Raw genomic sequence first — 26,671 nt, forward strand, 5'->3', positions numbered from 1 at the left:
ATGTTCCGAGCTTGCTTCGAGGAGTGTAGAATCACATGCTCCCAGGGCATGCTTCGAGGAGTGTAATATCGCATGTTCCGAGCTTGCTTCGAGGAGTGTAGAATCACATGTTCCCTGGGCATGCTTCGAGGAGTGTAATATCACATGTTCCCAGCATGCTTCGAGGAGTGTAGTATCACATGTTCCGAGCATGCTTCGAGTTCAGTATCACATGTTCCGAGCATGCTTTGAGGAGTGCAGTATCACACATTCCGAGCATGCTTCGAGGAGTGCAGTATCACATGTTCCCAGGGCATGCTTCAAGGAGTGTAGTATCACATGTTCCCAGGGCATGCTTCGAAGTGCAGTATCGCATGTTTTGAGCATGGTTCGAAGAGTGCAGTATCATATGTTCCGAGCATGCTTTGAGGGTAGTATCACTATTTTTTGTAGTTTTATATAGCGCAAACTTGACCTTAAGGTATCAGAGCTCTTTATATGAGCCCCCGTTGCGTTAGAGACGGACACTTTCATTTTATTTCTACTCATGGGGAGATGAATAGATTTGCCCAGGATCACACGATGATGAGCGTCCATGCCCAGACTCGCACCCTGTACCCCAGATTCAAAGTCGGACGCTCTGCCCTTGAGCCGGATTTGGGATGTGGCCTAACGGCCAGAGGTATTGGCTTTGAAGCTGGGGAGCCGGGTCCGAGTCTGGCAGGGACGCTCACCATCCTGTGATCCTGGGCGCATCCCTTCAGGGCCCGGGTCCGCCTGCGATGCTCCTCCGGTGAATGTAGTGCAGATATGACAACATTTTAGGACAGGGACGTGGGAGATTTAAAATAAAAAATCGGGAGAATGAAATTCCCTTTGACTTTTATTGTAGAAAATGCAATTTCAGGCTGGAGACAGCTGAAGTAAAGACACCCTGGCTTGAAAAATCGGGAGTCTCCCGCCTGCATCGGGTCTGTTGCACGTGTGGCAGTGTCACCTCTTCAGGGCCCTAAGGGGCCCCATAAACAAGCTCTGAGCATGCGCAGAGGCGTGTTAGCTCACAGGTTCGGAGCATGCTTCGAGGAGTGTAGTATCACATATTCCCAGGGCATGCTTCGAGGAGTGTAGTATTGCATGTTCTGAGCATGCTTCGAGGAGTGCAGTATCACATGTTCTGAGCATGCTTCGAGGAGTGTAGTATCACATGTTCCCAGGGCATGCTTCGAGGAGTGTAGTATCACATGTTCCCAGGGCATGCTTCGAGGAATGCAGTATCACATGTTCCGAGCTTGCTTCGAGGAGTGTAGAATCACATGCTCCCAGGGCATGCTTCGAGGAGTGTAATATCGCATGTTCCGAGCTTGCTTCGAGGAGTGTAATATCGCATGTTCCGAGCTTGCTTCGAGGAGTGTAGAATCACATGTTCCCTGGGCATGCTTCGAGGAGTGTAATATCACATGTTCCCAGCATGCTTCGAGGAGTGTAGTATCACATGTTCCGAGCATGCTTCGAGTTCAGTATCACATGTTCCGAGCATGCTTTGAGGAGTGCAGTATCACACATTCCGAGCATGCTTCGAGGAGTGCAGTATCACATGTTCCCAGGGCATGCTTCAAGGAGTGTAGTATCACATGTTCCCAGGGCATGCTTCGAAGTGCAGTATCGCATGTTTTGAGCATGGTTCGAAGAGTGCAGTATCATATGTTCCGAGCATGCTTTGCGGGTAGTATCACTATTTTTTGTAGTTTTATATAGCGCAAACTTGACCTTAAGGTATCAGAGCTCTTTATATGAGCCCCCGTTGCGTTAGAGACGGACACTTTCATTTTATTTCTAGTCATGGGGAGATGAATAGATTTGCCCAGGATCACACGATGATGAGCGTCCATGCCCAGACTCGCACCCGGTACCCCAGATTCAAAGTCGGCCGCTCTGGCCCTTGAGCCGGATTTGGGATGTGGCCTAACGGCCAGAGGTATTGGCTTTGAAGCTGGGGAGCCGGGTCCGAGTCTGGCAGGGACGCTCGTCGTCCTGTGATCCTGGGCGCATCCCTTCAGGCCCCGGGTCCGCCTGCGATGCTCCTCCGGTGAATGTAGTGCAGATATGACAACATTTTAGGACAGGGACGTGGGAGATTTAAAATAAAAAATCGGGAGAATGAAATTCCCATTGACTTTTATTGTAGAAAATGCAATTTCAGGCTGGAGACAGCTGAAGTAAAGACACCCTGGCTTGAAAAATCGGGAGTCTCCCGCCTGCATCGGGTCTGTTGCATGTGTGGCAGTGTCACCTCTTCAGGGCCCTAAGGGGCCCCATAAACAAGCTCTGAGCATGCGCAGAGGCGTGTCAGCTCACAGGTTCGGAGCATGCTTCGAGGAGTGTAGTATCACATATTCCCAGGGCATGCTTCGAGGAGTGTAGTATTGCATGTTCTGAGCATGCTTCGAGGAGTGCAGTATCACATGTTCTGAGCATGCTTCGAGGAGTGTAGTATCACATGTTCCCAGGGCATGCTTCGAGGAGTGTAGTATCACATGTTCCCAGGGCATGCTTCGAGGAATGCAGTATCACATGTTCCGAGCTTGCTTCGAGGAGTGTAGAATCACATGCTCCCAGGGCATGCTTCGAGGAGTGTAATATCGCATGTTCCGAGCTTGCTTCGAGGAGTGTAGAATCACATGTTCCCTGGGCATGCTTCGAGGAGTGTAATATCACATGTTCCCAGCATGCTTCGAGGAGTGTAGTATCACATGTTCCGAGCATGCTTCGAGTTCAGTATCACATGTTCCGAGCATGCTTTGAGGAGTGCAGTATCACACATTCCGAGCATGCTTCGAGGAGTGCAGTATCACATGTTCCCAGGGCATGCTTCAAGGAGTGTAGTATCACATGTTCCCAGGGCATGCTTCGAAGTGCAGTATCGCATGTTTTGAGCATGGTTCGAAGAGTGCAGTATCATATGTTCCGAGCATGCTTTGAGGGTAGTATCACTATTTTTTGTAGTTTTATATAGCGCAAACTTGACCTTAAGGTATCAGAGCTCTTTATATGAGCCCCCGTTGCGTTAGAGACGGACACTTTCATTTTATTTCTAGTCATGGGGAGATGAATAGATTTGCCCAGGATCACACGATGATGAGCGTCCATGCCCAGACTCGCACCCGGTACCCCAGATTCAAAGTCGGCCGCTCTGGCCCTTGAGCCGGATTTGGGATGTGGCCTAACGGCCAGAGGTATTGGCTTTGAAGCTGGGGAGCCGGGTCCGAGTCTGGCAGGGACGCTCGTCGTCCTGTGATCCTGGGCGCATCCCTTCAGGGCCCGGGTCCGCCTGCGATGCTCCTCCGGTGAATGTAGTGCAGATATGACAACATTTTAGGACAGGGACGTGGGAGATTTAAAATAAAAAATCAGGAGAATGAAATTCCCATTGACTTTTATTGTAGAAAATGCAATTTCAGGCTGGAGACAGCTGAAGTAAAGACACCCTGGCTTGAAAAATCGGGAGTCTCCCGCCTGCATCGGGTCTGTTGCACGTGTGGCAGTGTCACCTCTTCAGGGCCCTAAGGGGCCCCATAAACAAGCTCTGAGCATGCGCAGAGGCGTGTTAGCTCACAGGTTCGGAGCATGCTTCGAGGAGTGTAGTATCACATATTCCCAGGGCATGCTTCGAGGAGTGTAGTATTGCATGTTCTGAGCATGCTTCGAGGAGTGCAGTATCACATGTTCTGAGCATGCTTCGAGGAGTGTAGTATCACATGTTCCCAGGGCATGCTTCGAGGAGTGTAGTATCACATGTTCCCAGGGCATGCTTCGAGGAATGCAGTATCACATGTTCCGAGCTTGCTTCGAGGAGTGTAGAATCACATGCTCCCAGGGCATGCTTCGAGGAGTGTAATATCGCATGTTCCGAGCTTGCTTCGAGGAGTGTAATATCGCATGTTCCGAGCTTGCTTCGAGGAGTGTAGAATCACATGTTCCCTGGGCATGCTTCGAGGAGTGTAATATCACATGTTCCCAGCATGCTTCGAGGAGTGTAGTATCACATGTTCCGAGCATGCTTCGAGTTCAGTATCACATGTTCCGAGCATGCTTTGAGGAGTGCAGTATCACACATTCCGAGCATGCTTCGAGGAGTGCAGTATCACATGTTCCCAGGGCATGCTTCAAGGAGTGTAGTATCACATGTTCCCAGGGCATGCTTCGAAGTGCAGTATCGCATGTTTTGAGCATGGTTCGAAGAGTGCAGTATCATATGTTCCGAGCATGCTTTGCGGGTAGTATCACTATTTTTTGTAGTTTTATATAGCGCAAACTTGACCTTAAGGTATCAGAGCTCTTTATATGAGCCCCCGTTGCGTTAGAGACGGACACTTTCATTTTATTTCTAGTCATGGGGAGATGAATAGATTTGCCCAGGATCACACGATGATGAGCGTCCATGCCCAGACTCGCACCCGGTACCCCAGATTCAAAGTCGGCCGCTCTGGCCCTTGAGCCGGATTTGGGATGTGGCCTAACGGCCAGAGGTATTGGCTTTGAAGCTGGGGAGCCGGGTCCGAGTCTGGCAGGGACGCTCACCATCCTGTGATCCTGGGCGCATCCCTTCAGGCCCCGGGTCCGCCTGCGATGCTCCTCCGGTGAATGTAGTGCAGATATGACAACATTTTAGGACAGGGACGTGGGAGATTTAAAATAAAAAATCGGGAGAATGAAATTCCCATTGACTTTTATTGTAGAAAATGCAATTTCAGGCTGGAGACAGCTGAAGTAAAGACACCCTGGCTTGAAAAATCGGGAGTCTCCCGCCTGCATCGGGTCTGATGCATGTGTGGCAGTGTCACCTCTTCAGGGCCCTAAGGGGCCCCATAAACAAGCTCTGAGCATGCGCAGAGGCGTGTCAGCTCACAGGTTCGGAGCATGCTTCGAGGAGTGTAGTATCACATATTCCCAGGGCATGCTTCGAGGAGTGTAGTATTGCATGTTCTGAGCATGCTTCGAGGAGTGCAGTATCACATGTTCTGAGCATGCTTCGAGGAGTGTAGTATCACATGTTCCCAGGGCATGCTTCGAGGAGTGTAGTATCACATGTTCCCAGGGCATGCTTCGAGGAATGCAGTATCACATGTTCCGAGCTTGCTTCGAGGAGTGTAGAATCATATGCTCCCAGGGCATGCTTCGAGGAGTGTAATATCGCATGTTCCGAGCTTGCTTCGAGGAGTGTAGAATCACATGTTCCCTGGGCATGCTTCGAGGAGTGTAATATCACATGTTCCCAGCATGCTTCGAGGAGTGTAGTATCACATGTTCCGAGCATGCTTCGAGTTCAGTATCACATGTTCCGAGCATGCTTTGAGGAGTGCAGTATCACACATTCCGAGCATGCTTCGAGGAGTGCAGTATCACATGTTCCCAGGGCATGCTTCAAGGAGTGTAGTATCACATGTTCCCAGGGCATGCTTCGAAGTGCAGTATCGCATGTTTTGAGCATGGTTCGAAGAGTGCAGTATCATATGTTCCGAGCATGCTTTGAGGGTAGTATCACTATTTTTTGTAGTTTTATGTAGCGCAAACTTGACCTTAAGGTATCAGAGCTCTTTATATGAGCCCCCGTTGCGTTAGAGACGGACACTTTCATTTTATTTCTACTCATGGGGAGATGAATAGATTTGCCCAGGATCACACGATGATGAGCGTCCATGCCCAGACTCGCACCCGGTACCCCAGATTCAAAGTCGGCCGCTCTGGCCCTTGAGCCGGATTTGGGATGTGGCCTAACGGCCAGAGGTATTGGCTTTGAAGCTGGGGAGCCGGGTCCGAGTCTGGCAGGGACGCTCGTCGTCCTGTGATCCTGGGCGCATCCCTTCAGGCCCCGGGTCCACCTGCGATGCTCCTCCGGTGAATGTAGTGCAGATATGACAACATTTTAGGACAGGGACGTGGGAGATTTAAAATAAAAAATCGGGAGAATGAAATTCCCATTGACTTTTATTGTAGAAAATGCAATTTCAGGCTGGAGACAGCTGAAGTAAAGACACCCTGGCTTGAAAAATCGGGAGTCTCCCGCCTGCATCGGGTTTGCTGCACGTGTGGCAGTGTCACCTCTTCAGGGCCCTAAGGGGCCCCATAAACAAGCTCTGAGCATGCGCAGAGGCGTGTCAGCTCACAGGTTCGGAGCATGCTTCGAGGAGTGTAGTATCACATATTCCCAGGGCATGCTTCGAGGAGTGTAGTATTGCATGTTCTGAGCATGCTCGAGGAGTGCAGTATCACATGTTCTGAGCATGCTTCGAGGAGTGTAGTATCACATGTTCCCAGGGCATGCTTCGAGGAGTGTAGTATCACATGTTCCCAGGGCATGCTTCGAGGAATGCAGTATCACATGTTCCGAGCTTGCTTCGAGGAGTGTAGAATCACATGCTCCCAGGGCATGCTTCGAGGAGTGTAATATCGCATGTTCCGAGCTTGCTTCGAGGAGTGTAGAATCACATGTTCCCTGGGCATGCTTCGAGGAGTGTAATATCACATGTTCCCAGCATGCTTCGAGGAGTGTAGTATCACATGTTCCGAGCATGCTTCGAGTTCAGTATCACATGTTCCGAGCATGCTTTGAGGAGTGCAGTATCACACATTCCGAGCATGCTTCGAGGAGTGCAGTATCACATGTTCCCAGGGCATGCTTCAAGGAGTGTAGTATCACATGTTCCCAGGGCATGCTTCGAAGTGCAGTATCGCATGTTTTGAGCATGGTTCGAAGAGTGCAGTATCATATGTTCCGAGCATGCTTTGAGGGTAGTATCACTATTTTTTGTAGTTTTATATAGCGCAAACTTGACCTTAAGGTATCAGAGCTCTTTATATGAGCCCCCGTTGCGTTAGAGACGGACACTTTCATTTTATTTCTACTCATGGGGAGATGAATAGATTTGCCCAGGATCACACGATGATGAGCGTCCATGCCCAGACTCGCACCCGGTACCCCAGATTCAAAGTCGGCCGCTCTGGCCCTTGAGCCGGATTTGGGATGTGGCCTAACGGCCAGAGGTATTGGCTTTGAAGCTGGGGGGCCGGGTCCGAGTCTGGAAGGGACGCTCGTCGTCCTGTGATCCTGGGCGCATCCCTTCAGGCCCCGGGTCCACCTGCGATGCTCCTCCGGTGAATGTAGTGCAGATATGACAACATTTTAGGACAGGGACGTGGGAGATTTAAAATAAAAAATCGGGAGAATGAAATTCCCATTGACTTTTATTGTAGAAAATGCAATTTCAGGCTGGAGACAGCTGAAGTAAAGACACCCTGGCTTGAAAAATCGGGAGTCTCCCGCCTGCATCGGGTCTGTTGCATGTGTGGCAGTGTCACCTCTTCAGGGCCCTAAGGGGCCCCATAAACAAGCTCTGAGCATGCGCAGAGGCGTGTCAGCTCACAGGTTCGGAGCATGCTTCGAGGAGTGTAGTATCACATATTCCCAGGGCATGCTTCGAGGAGTGTAGTATTGCATGTTCTGAGCATGCTTCGAGGAGTGCAGTATCACATGTTCTGAGCATGCTTCGAGGAGTGTAGTATCACATGTTCCCAGGGCATGCTTCGAGGAGTGTAGTATCACATGTTCCCAGGGCATGCTTCGAGGAATGCAGTATCACATGTTCCGAGCTTGCTTCGAGGAGTGTAGAATCACATGCTCCAGGGCATGCTTCGAGGAGTGTAGTATTGCATGTTCTGAGCATGCTTCGAGGAGTGCAGTATCACATGTTCTGAGCATGCTTCGAGGAGTGTAGTATCACATGTTCCCAGGGCATGCTTCGAGGAGTGTAGTATCACATGTTCCCAGGGCATGCTTCGAGGAATGCAGTATCACATGTTCCGAGCTTGCTTCGAGGAGTGTAGAATCACATGCTCCCAGGGCATGCTTCGAGGAGTGTAATATCGCATGTTCCGAGCTTGCTTCGAGGAGTGTAATATCGCATGTTCCGAGCTTGCTTCGAGGAGTGTAGAATCACATGTTCCCTGGGCATGCTTCGAGGAGTGTAATATCACATGTTCCCAGCATGCTTCGAGGAGTGTAGTATCACATGTTCCGAGCATGCTTCGAGTTCAGTATCACATGTTCCGAGCATGCTTTGAGGAGTGCAGTATCACACATTCCGAGCATGCTTCGAGGAGTGCAGTATCACATGTTCCCAGGGCATGCTTCAAGGAGTGTAGTATCACATGTTCCCAGGGCATGCTTCGAAGTGCAGTATCGCATGTTTTGAGCATGGTTCGAAGAGTGCAGTATCATATGTTCCGAGCATGCTTTGCGGGTAGTATCACTATTTTTTGTAGTTTTATATAGCGCAAACTTGACCTTAAGGTATCAGAGCTCTTTATATGAGCCCCCGTTGCGTTAGAGACGGACACTTTCATTTTATTTCTAGTCATGGGGAGATGAATAGATTTGCCCAGGATCACACGATGATGAGCGTCCATGCCCAGACTCGCACCCGGTACCCCAGATTCAAAGTCGGCCGCTCTGGCCCTTGAGCCGGATTTGGGATGTGGCCTAACGGCCAGAGGTATTGGCTTTGAAGCTGGGGAGCCGGGTCCGAGTCTGGCAGGGACGCTCACCATCCTGTGATCCTGGGCGCATCCCTTCAGGCCCCGGGTCCGCCTGCGATGCTCCTCCGGTGAATGTAGTGCAGGTATGACAACATTTTAGGACAGGGACGTGGGAGATTTAAAATAAAAAATCGGGAGAATGAAATTCCCATTGACTTTTATTGTAGAAAATGCAATTTCAGGGGGGAGACAGCTGAAGTAAAGACACCCTGGCTTGAAAAATCGGGAGTCTCCCGCCTGCATCGGGTCTGTTGCATGTGTGGCAGTGTCACCTCTTCAGGGCCCTAAGGGGCCCCATAAACAAGCTCTGAGCATGCGCAGAGGCGTGTCAGCTCACAGGTTCGGAGCATGCTTCGAGGAGTGTAGTATCACATATTCCCAGGGCATGCTTCGAGGAGTGTAGTATTGCATGTTCTGAGCATGCTTCGAGGAGTGCAGTATCACATGTTCTGAGCATGCTTCGAGGAGTGTAGTATCACATGTTCCCAGGGCATGCTTCGAGGAGTGTAGTATCACATGTTCCCAGGGCATGCTTCGAGGAATGCAGTATCACATGTTCCGAGCTTGCTTCGAGGAGTGTAGAATCACATGCTCCAGGGCATGCTTCGAGGAGTGTAGTATTGCATGTTCTGAGCATGCTTCGAGGAGTGCAGTATCACATGTTCTGAGCATGCTTCGAGGAGTGTAGTATCACATGTTCCCAGGGCATGCTTCGAGGAGTGTAGTATCACATGTTCCCAGGGCATGCTTCGAGGAATGCAGTATCACATGTTCCGAGCTTGCTTCGAGGAGTGTAGAATCACATGCTCCCAGGGCATGCTTCGAGGAGTGTAATATCGCATGTTCCGAGCTTGCTTCGAGGAGTGTAATATCGCATGTTCCGAGCTTGCTTCGAGGAGTGTAGAATCACATGTTCCCTGGGCATGCTTCGAGGAGTGTAATATCACATGTTCCCAGCATGCTTCGAGGAGTGTAGTATCACATGTTCCGAGCATGCTTCGAGTTCAGTATCACATGTTCCGAGCATGCTTTGAGGAGTGCAGTATCACACATTCCGAGCATGCTTCGAGGAGTGCAGTATCACATGTTCCCAGGGCATGCTTCAAGGAGTGTAGTATCACATGTTCCCAGGGCATGCTTCGAAGTGCAGTATCGCATGTTTTGAGCATGGTTCGAAGAGTGCAGTATCATATGTTCCGAGCATGCTTTGCGGGTAGTATCACTATTTTTTGTAGTTTTATATAGCGCAAACTTGACCTTAAGGTATCAGAGCTCTTTATATGAGCCCCCGTTGCGTTAGAGACGGACACTTTCATTTTATTTCTAGTCATGGGGAGATGAATAGATTTGCCCAGGATCACACGATGATGAGCGTCCATGCCCAGACTCGCACCCGGTACCCCAGATTCAAAGTCGGCCGCTCTGGCCCTTGAGCCGGATTTGGGATGTGGCCTAACGGCCAGAGGTATTGGCTTTGAAGCTGGGGAGCCGGGTCCGAGTCTGGCAGGGACGCTCACCATCCTGTGATCCTGGGCGCATCCCTTCAGGCCCCGGGTCCGCCTGCGATGCTCCTCCGGTGAATGTAGTGCAGGTATGACAACATTTTAGGACAGGGACGTGGGAGATTTAAAATAAAAAATCGGGAGAATGAAATTCCCATTGACTTTTATTGTAGAAAATGCAATTTCAGGGGGGAGACAGCTGAAGTAAAGACACCCTGGCTTGAAAAATCGGGAGTCTCCCGCCTGCATCGGGTCTGTTGCATGTGTGGCAGTGTCACCTCTTCAGGGCCCTAAGGGGCCCCATAAACAAGCTCTGAGCATGCGCAGAGGCGTGTCAGCTCACAGGTTCGGAGCATGCTTCGAGGAGTGTAGTATCACATATTCCCAGGGCATGCTTCGAGGAGTGTAGTATTGCATGTTCTGAGCATGCTTCGAGGAGTGCAGTATCACATGTTCTGAGCATGCTTCGAGGAGTGTAGTATCACATGTTCCCAGGGCATGCTTCGAGGAGTGTAGTATCACATGTTCCCAGGGCATGCTTCGAGGAATGCAGTATCACATGTTCCGAGCTTGCTTCGAGGAGTGTAGAATCACATGCTCCAGGGCATGCTTCGAGGAGTGTAGTATTGCATGTTCTGAGCATGCTTCGAGGAGTGCAGTATCACATGTTCTGAGCATGCTTCGAGGAGTGTAGTATCACATGTTCCCAGGGCATGCTTCGAGGAGTGTAGTATCACATGTTCCCAGGGCATGCTTCGAGGAATGCAGTATCACATGTTCCGAGCTTGCTTCGAGGAGTGTAGAATCACATGCTCCCAGGGCATGCTTCGAGGAGTGTAATATCGCATGTTCCGAGCTTGCTTCGAGGAGTGTAATATCGCATGTTCCGAGCTTGCTTCGAGGAGTGTAGAATCACATGTTCCCTGGGCATGCTTCGAGGAGTGTAATATCACATGTTCCCAGCATGCTTCGAGGAGTGTAGTATCACATGTTCCGAGCATGCTTCGAGTTCAGTATCACATGTTCCGAGCATGCTTTGAGGAGTGCAGTATCACACATTCCGAGCATGCTTCGAGGAGTGCAGTATCACATGTTCCCAGGGCATGCTTCAAGGAGTGTAGTATCACATGTTCCCAGGGCATGCTTCGAAGTGCAGTATCGCATGTTTTGAGCATGGTTCGAAGAGTGCAGTATCATATGTTCCGAGCATGCTTTGCGGGTAGTATCACTATTTTTTGTAGTTTTATATAGCGCAAACTTGACCTTAAGGTATCAGAGCTCTTTATATGAGCCCCCGTTGCGTTAGAGACGGACACTTTCATTTTATTTCTAGTCATGGGGAGATGAATAGATTTGCCCAGGATCACACGATGATGAGCGTCCATGCCCAGACTCGCACCCGGTACCCCAGATTCAAAGTCGGCCGCTCTGGCCCTTGAGCCGGATTTGGGATGTGGCCTAACGGCCAGAGGTATTGGCTTTGAAGCTGGGGAGCCGGGTCCGAGTCTGGCAGGGACGCTCACCATCCTGTGATCCTGGGCGCATCCCTTCAGGCCCCGGGTCCGCCTGCGATGCTCCTCCGGTGAATGTAGTGCAGGTATGACAACATTTTAGGACAGGGACGTGGGAGATTTAAAATAAAAAATCGGGAGAATGAAATTCCCATTGACTTTTATTGTAGAAAATGCAATTTCAGGGGGGAGACAGCTGAAGTAAAGACACCCTGGCTTGAAAAATCGGGAGTCTCCCGCCTGCATCGGGTCTGTTGCATGTGTGGCAGTGTCACCTCTTCAGGGCCCTAAGGGGCCCCATAAACAAGCTCTGAGCATGCGCAGAGGCGGGAGGGTCACAGGTTCTGAGCATGGACGCTGACATGTTTCCGGTGTGTTCTTCCGGCTGCTTCGCGCATGCGCAGACCCGAGCTACACCGGAAGCTGCGTCCGGCGTTCTGCCCTTGTGGGTCTCGTCCGCGCGGGCGCACCCGTTGCCACAGTGACGGCGGACTTGTGGGGCGCATGCGCAGTGGCTTCTGAACGTCTTCGCCTCTTCGGTGGGGCTTGTGCGTCTGCGCAGTGGCTCACACGTCTTTTGTCCTTGTGCCTGGTATGGTGCACATGCGCAGTAGGCGTGATCTCCCCGTATATTAGGCGCCTGCGCACTGGCCCCATGTCTTCCGCTTCCGTGCCTGGTCGGCTACGCATGCGCAGTAGCTCCTAAAAGTCCCTCGTTTTACGTGCCAGGTCGGGTGCGCAGGCGCAGTAGGCGTGACTGGGACACTCCCTACATTCCTACATTCGGCGCCTGCGCACTGGTCCTCCGCCTCCGTGCTCGGTCGGGTGCGCATGCGCAGTAGCGCTGACCTTTCAGGGCCCAACGGACAACCGGAGCCGCCGGTGCACCGGGCCTCGACCTCTGACCCGGCCCCCCCGCCCCCCCGGATGAGAGCAGGTGAGGCCCCCCCCCCCGCTCAGCGGGGGTCTATTCTCTTTCTTCTTCACCCCCTCCCGCCCCCCCTCATAGTGGGAGGAACCAACCGCGGGGGGGGCTCAAAGTGACGTCATTTTTTTGTTCTTTGTTTTTTGGGAAATTTTCGTTCCAAATAAAACCTGAATGTGAGGCGGGGAAATAAATCAATATAAAGAGACTCACCCGAGAGAAACCAAAGCCGGCCGCGTGGATCAGACAGCGCTGATTTGTTTATTGATCCTCATAAATGGACAATAATCAATGAGTCAATAGTTTAATTTATATATAAATACAACACTGGTTGGAGTGGATTATAAGTAGGGCTCCTGGTCTTATGGTATTTAATGATTTGGCCATTTCCGTCTGTATTTATCCAGATTTATTTTCCGTTTTGCCTGTAAATGAAGCTGTAAAACTGTACATTTCCAGATCTATTTGACGCGCACTCCAACTTGGATGTCTGTCGTGTTTTAAGCTGCCAAATATTACATAACAATACACCACTGGTAAATCCTAACATTATACCATAAATGTATGTTGACTTTTGCTGTTTTTAAAAGAATTGTCATCTTGTTTTGTATTTCCCATGCTGTCCATCTGCTGGCCTATAATTCATGAAAGACAGCACGGAGAGCCGCTTAAAAGAAGCATGATTTTCTGTATTTATCCACTTTTAGAAATAAATGCGGCCAGAAAACACATTGTTTTCTGTCTGTATTTATCTGTAAAAATCCATAAAAACGGAAAACAGGGAGCCTTAATTATAAGTAGGTGTTATGTTGCGTATGTTTAAACTTATGTGTTGTTGCTTTAAGGCTCGTGTTGGTGTGAGCTTTAGAATGGATTGTGTATTGTAAGTTCCAGTGAGGCTGAGTCAGTTAGAGGCTGGCTGAAGACCTGTGCAGTTCTGCTCCTGGCACTACCTGTTCTTTTTATCAAATATCTTAATAAAGATACTTATGTAATCCGGCTAACTGATTACTTAACAAGTGGTTACGAGGGTAAACAAGGACGAGGAAGGAGTGTATGTTTTGTACTTCTTTGACTTTTGGAAGGATCTGATGGAAGACAGGCATGGCTTAGAGTGGCAAAACACCGTCCGTTCCGTTGGTATGTTCCATTCATTGTACTAAATCAAATGCAGGCATCTTTCTACGGTGCTCCACGCGTTCCTCTCTTATCTGGAGCAGCAAGGGTTAATAGATGCCTAACTCTGAGCCCAGGAGGAAGGTGAGCCAGCTCGTCCTTTAACTACAAAAATGCCAGCCTTGATGAAAGTCATACCAGAAAACTTTGTAAGTTGATGACAGTCTTCAGAAGGGCAGCGGACTCTGCCAGCCGGCCTCACCTGCCAGTGTTTTGCTATTAACACGTCTTTATCTGTCCAAGGGATATCTGCACTTCCTTGGAGCACCCCCGGGTCCCCGCCTGCTTAAAGTGAGCAAATTCAACCATGGTGTGCAGAGGAGGGCTAGGTTTGTGGGGATAAGAGAGCGCCCACAGACTAAACAACCATCTTAGGCGTATCGCCTGACTCACAGCCACAACCAGCATATTTATAAGACATATAATAACCGTAAAAAAAAAATCATCATACAGACTAAAACTTTCTAAAACTGACAAACACCAGAATACAGTCTGCAATAAAATCCTCGAAAGCAGAGAAGGTCTAAAATCGAATGGTAGCAGAAAATGATAGAATTCGTGCCATGTAGATAAAACATAACATATAAGTTATATTTGGGACATTCTGCGGATGCTAAAGTTTTCAGATTAATGTATTGACCAATAACAAACGAGTGTATGTGTGCATTGTCAATTTAAATAAATGTGGAAAAATACTAGCTGCAGCGACGTCTTTTACTTATGGGAAAAATAAATATGGATAAATACAGATAATATGTACAATAAATAAATATGATAAATACAGACGAAATGGCAAAAAAAATAATTCCATAAAACCGGGAGCCCTAATTATAAGTAAACAGAACCAATGTTAGACCTGTATACATTATCATTTTACTATATTATTTCTTGTCTGACCTCTTTTCAGAATAATGCCATCTAATCAGGCTTGCATCATCCCAAAAGTTAGTGAGATACATTACAGGCCAAGAGAAACAAATGTTGATGTTTTGGCCCTTCTTGAGCGATGAGGGAAATTTCTACCTCCGCATGCGGGTCTTCATCAGGGCATAGAGACAATCTAGACACAGTAAAAAGTACAATTAGAGCCTATCTCCCTGGTATATTCATAGGGCCAAAACTGAAAAATACTGAAAACCCTGACCGTGGTTGTAGACTGGACAAGCCATAAGAATATGTTGTCCGTGTTGATTGGATTAAATCCCATTCAAAGAAAAACGTAAGAGTGGTCTGCAACATTGAGTGTATCTTAGTTAAGAAACCACCATCATATTGGGAATTAACCAAACTGTATACATTGAAAAAAAGGCATCATTGAAAACTTATCCCAACACGGGTGATTGGGCCCCTAAAGTGCTTCCAAAAATGACTCCCAAAATGTAATGAAGAAAATTCCAGGTGAGATCGTTTGCCTGCCAATACGCGTACACCTTGACAGAGAGATCTAAACAAATTAATAAAATAGAATCGACCCTTAGCATGTAGTGTGTGAAAACTGAAATATGGGTATCATGATGAAATGGGGGAAGTTTACCTGAAGGCAAGCCCGAGAAAATGAGGGGCCATATCCTTCACTGTGTGGAAAGGAAACAGATCCTCTCCGGGGGGGCCATGGGGGGTGTGGGGGGGCAGAAAGCCCAACACCGTATTTATCTGAAAATGAGTGCAAACAACAAATGTCTCAATACCGAGGGTAGTGACCCAGACTGAAGTAATTGAATGGGTCGGAGAAGCCTCGCAAATCTTACCTTCCTTAATGCCGTGCCTGCAAATCAGAACAAATACCTCCCATCCGCGTGGGAGACGAGCCGGAAAGGAGGATATGGGCCCTCCGGGGTAAATAGTAAGGGGTAGCGTGCACGTGTAGGTGGATAGCGCCTTGAGACCCTACGGGTGAGTAGTGCGCTCTATAAATGTCTTGATTGATTGATTGATTGATTAGCAAAGCGAGGCCACCGTGAACTGGCACCAGCATACTTTTGGAAAAAAGGCTGCATGCTATCCATGTTTGTGGAAATGATAGAAAAGCACAACATGATTAGCACGCACGGCAAAGATAAGGTGACACACGAGTGACTAAATCACCCACACGAGTGGAGAAACATTGTTTAAAACGTGCCTTCTGTCTAGTTATCTGTTGTTAAGAGATATCTAAAAGGGTAGAAAATGACTACAAAGAACTGCAAAACACGGTCCCGTCCAGGTAATTGAATCCCCTAGTTTAGGACAGAAGCGCTATTTAAAAAAACATGCCAAGTTCATAGATGACGTGTATACGCTCAGAAGGATAAGACTAGTGGAGGATAGCATAACAAATAAGAAAAAATGAAAGGAACATAAGGAGACGGGTAATTCAACAAAAAAATCACATATAAATAAATGTTCACAGTTTGTTGTAACAAACCAAACAGTATTGCATTTAGACAACTGTTGACACAGATGATTACATTTATAAGGACAAAACTCACAATATTTACAATATATCAGAGAGAATGTCTGCAGCCACAAGAGTAAAAAATACTTCACAGATATGCACCAGGACTTATATTGAGCCCGTTGCGTAACTAGGTTGCATCTTGGTATGTCATGAGGTTACAGTATAGTACAGTAATCAGAATATTGCTCAGACAGTATTAAGGGGGGCCCCTTGTCATGCAATCTCCTCATATTCATGTAATCCCCTCGACACTGTATCAAAAACATGGATCCATTTGCATTCCTGTATGGTTAGGATGTTCCCAAAGCTGCCACTCCTGGGACTGAGACTGACCGCCTCCATGACCCACCATTGGGGACTGTCAGCTTGATGGCCAAATGAGGGGTATTGTTCAACTGGGGGGGGGGGGGGGGCTGAACCTTACACCTTATTCTACTGCAGTGTTGCAGTATGCAAGTTTTTAGGTCGAGCCTGGAATACACGCATCCGAAGGATGCGGTCCAGGTGGAGAACTATAGCTAGCTGACTCGGGGGAATGAAGGACAAGAAAGTGCCACGCGCTCTCTGGCTGGATTTCACTGCGTGCACGCACACCCACACTCACGCATGCGCACATCACAGCCACACGCATACACAGCCAGACGCACGCATTCACACCCCCCCCTCGCCGCACCTACACACACACTAGCGCACCTACACGCACACGCAGAGACCACCCCACACACACACCAGCGCACCTACACTCACGCACACATACAAAGACCCCCGCCGCCGCCACCGCCGCACACATGCACATACACATACACATACACACACACACAAGCGCACCCCCCTCCCCCCTAGAACCAAGCCACACTTACCGCCGGGACTTCTGTAGCCGGGGCTCTCCCTCGGGCATGGGAGCCCCGCTTTCAGGCACTCCGTGGGCGCGTGCGCGGGACTTCCGAAGACAGAAGTCCCGCCCGCCCAAAGGAACTCAAAGCCTCAAATGCGCATGCGCAGTGACGAGACACCACGTCCCCATGCTTTACCTTGAATAAAAGTTTAGCAGGACAGAGATATTGACAGTAGGATCCTCAATGCATTGGGAACACTTGTCTTTTTTAGCGAACGCCACACAGACAAGGCACATGTACTGAAGTAATATCCAATTGCAGTTGCGGCAAACGAGCTGCCCAGCCGGGCCTGTGTTTGCTTTACACTTCATAGTCTGCCGCGCGGACACCTGCGAGTGGTTTTATCTGCTTTCGCTCTTGAGCACGAAGGATGCGGAGTGCGAGGGCGGTATTTTGATTGCAACTGACGGGGAGAACATTGGGGCATATTACCAACGATTAGCGATATTTCACGCTAACGATGCTTAGCAACGAATTTTTTAACGCTAAGCATCGCCGGAAATTATCGCAGAGATAACTTGCTATTAGCAAGGTTTATCTCAAAAGTGATAAAAATCCTCACGCTAACTGCCAAATGAGAGATTATCGCTGGAAAACCAACGATCATCTCTCGAAGTTTGGTGTTAGCTTGATGATAGGGGCTCACACACTTAGCCATGATATCCACCTTCCATAGGATATCATGGCTAAGTCAGGAAAATACCAGGTGTAAAAAAAGCAATGCTAACCGCGGTTAGCACTGCTTTTTTTATCACTAACAGGGTTAGCGAAATCCTTGATAATAGGAGAAATGTCGCTTAACAACATTTCTCCTATTATTTTTCTCTGGAACGCCCCCTTTGCATCTCATTAGAGATGCAAGGGGAAACGTAGAGAAAAAGGGTGCTAACATGCGAATTTGCGTGTTAGCACCCTGTTGCTGATAGGGAGATCATTTTATCTCCGCTTTCTTGGCTTTTAAAGCCAAAAAAGCGGAGATAAATCCCTTGATAATATGCCCCATTGTTAGGTGCTGCAGATTTTTGAAGTTAATGCCCTGTAACTCGCAGGTGGGGTCTTCGAATGCTTTGTCACGCAGCACGCAAAGCACAACAGTTTACAGACCCCCCTCGGCTCGGACATAGCGCACGACAATTACAGACCTCCTTCGGCTGATAGTTGGTGGTAAATTACGTCATTTTACAGACCGTTCTCGTTGTTATCTTTTTGTCTTTTCACCGGGCTCTCGTTTAGAAATGCCCCTAAACTGTTAACAAGCATTTGCGTTGCAATAGGTCTCGCAATTACGAGAGTTTGACCTATTGGCATTGTAAATGACAATGCCTTTTATTTATGTGTTGTTTTAAAAAACAAGATAAATAAAAGGCATTGTAAATTGCAATGTCAATAGCTTAAACTCTTGTTCTTTTAAGTTCTCCACGAGAGCGAGTGTTTCTCCTGCCTCCCTTGTGTACTTCTACCCTGTGCTTTGTTCTCCTTTTTAAAAATAGTTTTGTTCCTATTATCCCCCAAATTATTGTTCCTCCCTGTAGCCTCCCCACCACCAGCAATTAAAAACTAGAAGCAATATGACGCAGCCAACCACTGGATGGGTCATAGAATATTTGTTTGCCTTTCCGGTGAAATCATTGCATTTTTTTCAACCATCGGCACCATGAAACTTACAATTTAATACATTTTAACAACATCACGCTGACGGACCCCAGCAACACGATGTCCCTGATTGATACATTTTGTTGGGACTTTTCTGTTTTGAGTAAGAAAGTTACAAATATTATGCATGGCATTATTGTGAAGGTTTTTGGGGGGATCCTTTGGGAAAAAACAGTGGATTCACTTCATTTTCATTACGTGATTTTTATAAACATCTTGTCAGGTATTCAAATTGTTTGCATGCACAAATTTGGTGTGCCAGAGTGTAATGCGACGAGCACTGATAGATGATCAGCGGGATTGCTACAATACAGTAAAGTAGATTAATTGTCAATGCATCCACTCCAGAAACCTCTCTCTATAATGCATATTCAGTGTCAGCTGGTTCCTTCAGCTTTTCATCCTTCCATGCTCGAAAAGAGAGATATTTTATTTGGAGGCAATGGGTTCTTTTGTGCCTGGGAAGCAGTTAGTTAAAATACTGGGAAGGACACATCAAAGGCGGCTCCACAGGCATGGCTCAACTGGGTCACGTTCCTTAGGGGGGCGGACAACATAACAGCAAAACACACACCGAAGACGCACAAGCAGTCGACCATGTGGGGATCTTTAGACCACTACCTGTCATCACACAAGCCACCGTAGGCGTGAACGTGATACATCTGAGGTCACGGGCAGATACAGACTAGAGCCAACAGAGCACCGTGTACATCTCCTACTTAACCTATAACCTATATCTCTCTCCACTATCCCCCGGGGCGGCGCGGGGAGCATGATGCTTGGTCACAAACGCCAAGGAACACCAATGGACGCAATATGACTATGAGACTATGAGACTTTGGACCATGAGACTACGAACTGGCGAATGATCTCAAGAGTACGGAATGCCACCCCCTCCCCCCCCCTTTTTTCTTTTTCTCTTTTCTCTCTTTTTTCTCTCTTCTCTTCTTTCCTCTCATGTATAAGCCTCTTCCCTGTATGTAAAATTAGATTTTTATATATACAATAAAGAATTTCGGAAATAAAAAAAAAAAAAAAAAAAAACATAGAGCATCAGTAGTTTTTAGAATAATTATAAAAGCAAATATCGGATATGCTGCATGTAAACATGGACGGATATATTATTCTAACGTGCGGCTAGAATAAAAGCTTCTTCTCACAGCACCTTAAAAAAAAAGTGTATCTTTTTAAATCATTTTTTTTTTTTATAGATTCTTAAGTGGATATTTAAAAATGACTATTGGCTCAAGGAATTATTCCCCCTTTTTTTTTTTTGTTTATTAGTGTGCACATCCACTCCCTTTCAACATCCCCACGCTTCTTGGCTGTTTCGTCAACGTCATGTCTCAGATATTTAACATTATGAGAATACTGCATTTTTCAGCTAAGACCTAGACCTAGATGCGTTTGTAGATGATGTGTTGTGTGCTGAGACGGCGACCCCTGGTGTTTATGAATGGTGCACTGCGTCCTTGCACCCTTTGTGCTTTCATGGCTGGCGCTCTATATGCTGCTACATGCTGCAGCTGTCTCTTTGGGGGGGGGGGGGACGGTTTTATTTCCCTTGGTGCAGGGGCACAGCGCCAGGATCCGGAGGGTCCAGTTGAACGCTTATTGTTGTACTGTGTAATTCAAATAGCAGCCACAAGGCAGGGCCGGCTTTAGGCATGTGCAAGCTGTGCACCTGCACAGGGCCACCAAACCCCAGGGGCCACCACGCCAATATATATCCTTAATGTATTAATCCTCTGAGGATGGATACATATTTGCGTGGTGGCCCCTGGCAGGGATTTGGCGGCCTCCGGCTCTGTTCCACTTCTAAACACCCTGACCCCCCTCCCCCCCTCTTCACTGGCCTGCGCGCTCCGCCCCGCCCGGAACCCCTCTTCCGGGCCCCCTACCTACGCTCCCTGCCCAGGGCCACCATGAGCCTAGAGCCGGCCCTGCACAAGGCCCCACTCTGGCTATGCTACTTTGACAGCAACCTCTGGCGGGCTCCTGGTTGGCGCTTGAGTTATGGACACCAGATAAAGAATGCGTGGGCCCGTATTGCGCAGCAGAGTTGATACCTGAATGTTGCACTTGAATCCGAAAATCAAAAGGGAGGTCCCCTTAACCAATCGAATACGGGACGGGGGAAAGTAATACACAAATGGACAGAGTTCCGGTCACAAAAAAAGGCCATTCAATCCAGCTAGACACGAAAGGGCTCAGAAATACTAGTACCACCATGTCAGTGCATTGTTATACACAAGGATACACACACAGAAAGCCTAAGTGGATTTCTTTTTAAAGAGTTATAGTCATTTTATTAAATATCATAAGCAATAGTGTAACACAAGTTCATAAAAACAATAAGTTAAAAACACAAATTAAAAATAACATTTCATATATGTTGATTGCAGTTTTCAAGAAGTAGTTGTCGACGCAGCATTTTGGTTTATTAAAACACCTTCTTCAGGACAGTTATCAAAATATATTTTTCAAGAGGTAACAGAACAAGACCCTTGATTTCGGTTTCGGTTCAAAAAGTTTTCCAGGACACAGGTGGAGATGTATGGCTACAACTCTTCACTCCTGTCTCAGTGTCCTTGAACACTAGGTCTGACGGTGTCTAGATGTACAGCGGAGCCACCAGTGTATTATATCAATCGTATGGCAGAATCAGGTATATTTTGGGCAAGGGAGTACATCGCTGCAGCCGTAGTTGGGTGAAACCTCTATCATCGGTATGTAGACAGGGGATTTCCTCCTGTTTAATAACAGTATATTTGCTGTTCGGTCAAATATCTTCTGGCCTCCCTGCTCTGACTGTCATAGAACGTCTCTCTTGGTGAATCTTGTGGTGGAGACCACAACTATTGGCTTTGTAAATGACAAAGCTATTAATTTAGCTATTTTCAAAAACAAAACATAAAAAAAATGTTGTCATTTACAATACAAATAGCTCAAACTTTCCTAATACGAGACCTATTGCATTGCAAATGCTTGTTATCCTTTCTGTGGTCTGATCAATGTACATTAAATCACACGGGCATGTTCTATCATAAACCACTCCCCTTGTATTGCAGTTCGTATGCTCCCTTAGGGCATGCGTGCGATTATTATAGGTGGAACTCTTGATCTCTTTAGTCTTGGGACATGCTCTGCATCTCCCGCATTTGAAATGGCCTTTGGCAGGTGGTATCGGCCGTAGAGCGCTGTAATCCTCTGTACCTAGGGTCCGATTCTGATGCGGGTTGGAAAGCTTCCCAACCAAATCGGTTTGGAAACAGTTTCCAACACACTCGGATCGGGAGAGGTCGACCGACGGAGTACGATGCATCCGGATGCTTCCCGATCCGATTTGGTTGGACTCACATTGACTTCAATGGGAGCATATGTTCCTAACCGACATCAGTCGGTAAGGCATGTTCCCGACCCGATTTGGAAGGAGCATCAGAATCAGGCTGTTAGAGTTGCAGGACAGACCAACCCTCAGTATTCACCAAGAGCTCGGGGTTAAAACACCTCCTGAGACCATCATTGCACAACCATTGCTTGGGGGGGATCCTGTGACAGCCCATTTGAATTGTACACGTGGGGGCAGGTTCAACTTATTTGGGGTCTTTACCGTTTTCGTAATTATAGTGTTCTTTGTGCATTCGCCCACCCTCATATCCGTCCCGGAGAAAGTAACATCAATCCTTATTTTAATCAAAAAAAATTATATATTATGGAAATAGTTTTGCAAACACTGCGATTTTAGTCTTCTGTACGTATTTATTTCTAATGCCAGCTTTGAAAGTGTTTTAAGTTGTGCCTGATGGATGGAATTTATTGGCAATTAAAGTAGTGTTTCCTGTCCAGGAAGCATGCTGCCTGCGGATGGATTCTTAGGTAGGCCGTGCATTGTGTTGAAGTTCCTGCACTCCTTCACAGATCTCTGGCTTCGGAATAGTGACTTGTATATTTACAGTGCTAGAACGTCCCTGCCTGTGAGAGACAGCACTTTGAATATGAAAGCCAATAGTTTATAGAAGCAATTCAACAACATATAAAATAAGCTACACAAATTATAGGACGGGCTGTAGAGAGTATAAGATCAGTCGAGCATAATTTGCAAAAAGAGAGAACGTGTAGATGCTTACCATGCTATCAGATGTTACATTTTTAGTAACCACAATCATACCGTAGCTAGTGTTAACCTTTTTTTTGGTTTCCATGAAAATACTGCATTAAAGAAGTACTGGTAACACCCTCACAGTAATCTTAAAAAGAATTACTCTTTATCACCATGAACCTCCAGGTTTGTTGCGACCTCGGGTGGTCTGCTCCTTTGCCCGCACTCATCTAGTGCATCTCGGTGATGCCAGCACAATTGGAACAGCCTGGCAGGGCGCACACATCTAAGCTATAAAAGTCCTGCTTGTTTGGTGCTGGGTGACAGGAGTTGCCGGCAAGCAAGGATCCCGTAGCGAGTGTCCACATGCCAGTTTGTGGATCGTGTTCACAACCCCACCCAGCCATATCAGCATGCTACGATTCTTTGCTGCCAGCACACAAGCAAACTGACCCAGGAGTTACAAATTAGCCATGGCGGCTCTGGGCCATTGCTTACATTGATGGCCCCTTTTGAGAAGCTAGTAACCCCTGTGCTTCTTCGAACAGTTCTTTTATCGTGGTGCTCCATTTTACATCACCAACTCTCACTCCAACGGCCTCCTCAAATGGTGCGATGTTTGGGTGACATTCGTTCTGTGGACTCCTGAAGCTTGCATAAAGCACAAGCCCAAAACCCATCAGCCTATAGCTTCCAGGATCAACGTCTAATGAAAAGAACAAACGCAGAATTCAAATGTTTTGATAGACCAATGTCATAGTCAGTTTGATGCACTGTAGTCGTTCACCGTATTAGCAGGTCTTTTGTAATTAGGTGCTCCTGCCTGGAGACTGTTGTTATGTGGTCACTATTAATAAGGGTTTATCGTTCGCCATTGCGGATACACTGTCTAACTTGATACTTCTGCTTTTCCATAATCTTTGTGTTGTTCTAAAAGTACCAGTAACCTTTATAAGATAAGTTGGTAAGCTTTTGTAATTTGTATTTGTATTTGTATTTTCAACTTGTAGAGCGCCTTATCACCCCGGGGTCTCTAAGCGCTTGACAGGTGAGTGAGTACTGGCAGGGGGAAAGCAGACTAGATATTACCCCATGCCTCTTGGAAAAGCACGGTTTTTAGCTTTTTCCTGAAAGGCAGGAGTCTGGTTTCCTTGCGCAGATTTTCAGGCAGTTTGTTCCAGGCTTTGGGCATTGTGTGGGAGAATGTCCGACCACCAATAGTGGATCGTTTGATCCTAGGGCAGATCAATAGGGCGGCGTTAGCTGAGCGTAGGTTCCTGTTAGGGGCATATGGTGTGGTAAATAAATAATTAATTACCGGTACTATTTTTCTATGCATTAAATAAGACAGATAGCTCAATAAATAAGAGGCAGGATCCGGGGTATCTGAGTTGAACAGGCTTTAATCAGGCACAAGGGAAGGGACAGGATCGGAATAGCCTGGCATGAAATGGAATGGCAGCTGCAACGTTTCATCGACAGTACAAGGTATATATAGTAAAACATTACAATTGCATTGCATACAGTAGGCGTAACAAGTGACAAACTTAAGATAAGAACACATGGGCGTACAAAGAAGGCGTGCACAGGGCGTGCACGAAGACATGTGATGAAAACGTCACAGGAGTGTCATGAAAATGGGTGGATACATGAAGGGGGCTACCTGGGCAGCTGGAACCTTTAACCTAGTGGTGCGCGCAAACGGGCTATGACGTGTATCTGGGGAGAACTGGGGGCTCTGACCTCTGCACTAGAAGAGGAGACTAAAGTCTGGGATGTCAGGACGACATGTACAAATAGCATATCTGGTATCTGGTGTTTGGAGTACATGTTGATAGAATCTAAAAGTTATCAGAGCAAAGGCTACTGGACACTAAGGCTGGTGCAGGGCATATATTCTTCATGTATTGCGTGTGCAATGAATCTTCTATGGATATTAATACAGTAATTCACTTGCAGGGAGACAGGAAGACTAGACTATAGCTGAAGATGTTTATGCGGTTCGTTAGCTTAGGAATGTGAAGACGGAGAGCTGAACTGATAACTGGAGGCATAACATATTCTTGGCAGACAGGTAGGCAGGCCAGGCCGGGCACCGCGCTGCTTGGCAGAAAGTAAGTGAAGGGTCAGGGATGCGGGAGGGGCTGCATCGCTCCTCGGAGTGGTTTCAGGAGACTGGAGCTTGAATCTGGTGTTCGGGCCATTTGAGGCCTAGTAATGGGGACAATTCGATAAATTAACGTGCACAATGTAAAAGGTTGGCAACATAGGCCTGGAAGCCTAATTCACGTTGCTTTCACGGGGACTGGATAACTGGCATACTAAACGTTGGACACAACTACAATGGCGTCTTTATTCGGTCATAGGGGGATATATGCATATTAATCATGCACATATTACATAGGATGGGGAACACGTAGGCACACATAACAAGGCAAAATTCAATTTTCCTCATTCCCTCCTTGTGCCCTACGTTTCCATCAGGAAACATCAATATTCATGATACCATCTATCTGTTCATAGAGCATCATTTGCTCGTCTCGAATCTTCTTGGAACGGGACTTTGGACTTGGAATACAGGATGTAGCGCACAAGCCGCAAATCGCAGGGCCACATCGTAAACAGAGACAGCAACTGAATATGATCATTACTGCTATACCCAGGAATGATAATACTTTCCATCCCCAGGCAGATATTATACTCCAGAGCCAACCGGACCATGTCCAGGTGCCTGGATTCTGGTGTAACTGATGGGCAATTTTATGAAGTCTGGTTATAGTTGAATAAACAGACGGTGCGTTATTAGGAATGAAAATACAGCAACTAGATCCGATGACTCTACAAGCTCCGCCCCTATCGGCCAGTATGACGTCAAGGACGAGACGATTTTGAAGGACAACAAATCTCATAGCAGATTGTTCTTCAGTTAAGTTACCTAGAGCGGAAGTAGTCTCATTCACTACTGCTTCAAGGGTTCTGGTTAGCCTACGTATTAACTTACTATTCTGGACAGGACCTATGAAGAAAAAGAAACCTTTATTGAAGTCTTGATACTGTTCTAAGGCAGTTTCAGTTTGATCGACAATTGGGGACTCAGTCTCCCTTCTATGTCTAACGTGTACTAGATGTGTGTTTCTGTGATAATCGGATGGGGCTAGGAAAACTGGTGGCAGTAGGAAGGCAATGTAACATGTTCCATCCCAGTCGAGGGGCAGACGTACATATGCGGTCTGACCACACACAAAATAAGAATGACGTGAGGCTTTGAAAGTAGATTTCCCACTATCACTATACTTGACCACAGTAGTACAATCACTATGTCCTAGATGTATTGAACCATTCTTTCTGACACATAATTTGCCCTTTACTGGTAGAACTGTAATAGCAGGCAAATCTGGAGTAGTCTCGGACTGAACATTCAAAACCATGAAATTCGAGGAATAATTACCTAGATCATATACTTCATTTTCTAGATCTAACCCTGTTCCATGGGAAAGACCTTCCTTGTCTGGGAAACATGTTCTATTCAGAAGGGACATATCGTTTGAGGATGACGTTAACGTGGACCATGCTCCACACGAACCATTGTGTGAAAACGGATAGGGAAAGAGTGGCAGAACTCCCTTCGGTGTCTGGAAAGGGGGGAGTCGACCACACACCCAACAATTTGTGGCATTGCTGGTCTGGTGTGAATAGTGTAACATTCTGATAAAAGTATTGTTGCGCATGGCAAGACGATAGGATAACTCGTGAGGAGGAAGTTCACTAAATGTGTGCTCTACTGTAACATTAGAGGAAAAATGTACATGTGGAACAGTAGGAGGAAAATATACATATAAAACATAACTTATGCCTGTAATCGTAAAACTCAGAAATAATAAAATTAAAAGAGTAACAA

At 47.1% G+C, this 26,671-nt stretch overlaps 2 protein-coding genes across 2 annotated transcripts in view; one reads left to right on the forward strand and one right to left on the reverse strand.

The window, feature by feature from the left end:
• The window catches only part of LOC144807732 (uncharacterized), a 770,734-nt gene that overhangs the window by 606,993 nt on the left and 137,070 nt on the right, over positions 1 to 26,671 (reverse strand). The gene's annotated exons all lie outside the window — the stretch shown is intronic.
• Positions 12,415 to 26,671, forward strand: part of LOC144807730 (uncharacterized) — a 105,787-nt gene continuing 91,530 nt past the window's right edge. The window contains exon 1 of the mRNA XM_078673396.1: positions 12,415 to 12,521. The gene's annotated coding sequence lies outside the window, so the exon portion shown is untranslated. The remainder of the gene's footprint in view (positions 12,522 to 26,671) is intronic.

This window comes from Lissotriton helveticus, chromosome 1_2 (genome assembly GCF_964261635.1).
Source record: "Lissotriton helveticus chromosome 1_2, aLisHel1.1, whole genome shotgun sequence".
Taxonomy (NCBI): Eukaryota; Metazoa; Chordata; class Amphibia; order Caudata; family Salamandridae; genus Lissotriton; species Lissotriton helveticus.